Below are 3,042 nucleotides of genomic sequence, written 5' to 3'. Positions count from 1 at the left end.
GCAAATAACCAATTCATGTACACTTTTGAAAGGAATCCTGTGAACAATGGGACTAATCAAAAGAAAGGAGTTCTTGAGATTGACACTCTGAATGCCATATTGGCTCAGAACAAAATATTGACTCAGCAAGTCAAGATGATTTCTCAAAGTCTATCTGGAATGCAAAATGCACCAGGCAGTACTAAGGACGCTTCATCTGAAGAAGAAGCTTATGATCCTGAGAACCCTTCAATGGAAGAGGTGAATTACATGGGAGAACCCTATGGAAACACCTATAATTCTTCATGGAGAAATCATCCAAATCTCTCATGGAGGGATCAACAGAGACCTCAACAAGGTTTCAACAATAATAATGGTGGAAGAAACAGGTATAGCAATAGCAAGCCTTTTCCATCATCTTCTCAGCAACAAACAGAGAATTCTAAGCAGAACCACTCTGACTTAGCAACCATGGTCTCTGATCTAATCAAAACCACTCAAAGTTTCATGACTGAAACAAGGTCCTCCGTTAGAAATTTGGAGGGACAAGTGGGTCAGCTGTGCAAGAAAATTACTGAACTCCCTCCTAGTACTCTTCCAAGCAATACAGAAGAAAATCCAAAAGGAGAGTGCAAAGCCATCAACATGGCCGAATTTGGAGAGGAGGAAGAGGCAGTGAACGCCACTGAGGAAGACCTCAATGGACGTCCACTGGCCTCCAATGAGTTCCCTAATGAGGAACTTTGGGAATCTGAGGCTCAAAATGAGACCATAGAGATTCCATTGGACTTACTTCTACCATTCATGTGCTCTGATGAGTATTCTTCCTCTGAAGAGGATGAGTATGTCACTGAAGAGCAAGTTGCTAAATACCTTGGAGCAATCATGAAGCTAAATGACAAGTTATTTGGAAATGAGACTTGGGAGGATAAATCCCCTTGCTCACCAAAGAATTGGATGACTTGTCTAGGCAGAAACTACCTCAAAAGAGACAAGATCCTGGGAAGTTCTCAATACCTTGTGCCATAGGCACCATGACCTTCAAGAAGGCTCTGTGTGACCTAGGGTCAAGTGTAAACCTCATGCCTCTCTCTGTAATGGAGAAGCTAGGGATCTTTGAGGTGCAAGCTGCAAAAATCTCACTAGAGATGGCAGACAACTCAAGAAAACAAGCTTACGGACTTGTAGAGGATATTCTGGTAAAAGTTGAAGACCATTACATCCCTGCTGATTTCATAGTCCTAGAGACTGGGAAGTGCATGGATGAATCCATCATCCTTGGCAGACCCTTCCTAGCCACAGCAAGGGCTGTGATTGATGTTGACAGAGGAGAATTGATCATTCAAGTGAATGAAGAATCCTTTGTGTTTAAGGCTCAAGGATATCCCTTTGTCATCATGGAGAGGAAGTATGAAGAGCTTCTCTCAAAACAGAGTCAAACAGAGCCCCCACAATCAAACTCTAAGTTTGGTGTTGGGAGGCCACAACCAACTTCTAAGTTTGGTGTTGAACCCCCACATTCAAACTCTAAGTTTGGTGTTGGGAGGCTCCAACATTGCTCTGAGCATCTGTGAGGCTCCATGCGAGCCCTCTGTCAAGCTACTGACATTAAAGAAGCGCTTGTTGGGAGGCAACCCAATGCTATATTTTATCTATTTTTCTTTGTTATTTTATGTTTTCTGTAGGTTGATGATCATGAGAAGTCACAAAATCAATTGAAAAAGCAAAAATAGAATGAAAAAACAGAAAGAAAAATAGCACACCCTGTAGGAGAACTTGCTGGCATTTAAACGCCAGTAAGGCTAGCAGATGGGCGTTTAACGCCCAGTCTGGCACCATTCTGGCCATTTAACGCCAGAAAGGGGCACCAGACTGGCGTTAAACGCCAGTAAAGGGAAAGAACTTGGCGTTAAATGCCAGAAATGGGCACCAGCCCGGCGTTTAATGCCAGAATTGGCACAGAGAGCATTTTTCAGGCCATTTGGTGCAGGGATGACTTTTCCTTGACACCTCAGGATCTGTGGACCCCACAGGATCCCCACCTACCCCGCCACCCTCTCTTTTCTTCTTCACCCATTCACCAATCACCTCAACACCTCTTCCCCAAAAACCCTTCACCTATCAAATCCCATATTTCCCTTCACCACTCACATCCATCCTTCATAAAACCCCACCTACCTCACCATTCAAATTCAAACCACTTTCCCACCCAAACCCACCCTCCCATAACCGAACCCTACCCCTCTCTTCACCCCTATATAAACCCATCTTCACTCCTTCATTTTCACACAACCTAAACACTACTTCTTCCCTTTTGGCCGAACCACAAAGCCATTTCCATCTCCTTCATTTCTTCTTCTTCTCCCCTTTTTGGCCGAACACAAAGCCATTCCCTTCTTCCTCATTTCTTCTTCTTCTACTCTCTTCTTTCTTCTTTTGCTCTAGGACGAGCAAACCTTTTAAGTTTGGTGTGGTAAAAGCATTGCTTTTTGTTTTTCCATAACCATTTATGGCATCCAAGGCCGGAGAAACCTCTAGAAAGAGGAAAGGGAAGGCAAAAGCTTCTACCTCCGAGTCATGGGAGATGGAGAGATTCATCTCAAGGGTGCATCAAGACCACTTCTATGAAGTTGTGGCCTTGAAGAAGGTGATCCCTGAGGTCCCTTTCAAACTCAAAAAGAGTGAATATCCAGAGATCCAACATGAGATCCGAAGAAGAGGTTGGGAAGTTCTTACCAACCCCATTCAACAAGTCAGAATCTTAATGGTTCAAGAGTTCTATACCAATGCATGGATCACCAAGAACCATGATCAAAGTGTGAACCCTGATCCAAAGAATTGGCTTACTATGGTTCGGGGGAAATACTTGGATTTTAGCCCGGAAAATGTAAGGTTGGCATTCAACTTGCCCATGATGCAAGGAGATGAACACCCTTATACTAGAAGGGTCAACTTTGATCAAAGGTTGGACCAAGTCCTCAAAGTCATTTGTGAAGAGGGCGCCCAATGGAAGAGAGATTCAAGAGGAAAGCCGATTCAATTGAGAAGGCATGACCTCAAGCC

This window comes from Arachis duranensis, chromosome 10 (genome assembly GCF_000817695.3).
Source record: "Arachis duranensis cultivar V14167 chromosome 10, aradu.V14167.gnm2.J7QH, whole genome shotgun sequence".
Lineage (NCBI taxonomy): Eukaryota > Viridiplantae > Streptophyta > Magnoliopsida > Fabales > Fabaceae > Arachis > Arachis duranensis.
Note: the sequence above shows the minus strand (reverse complement) of the source record.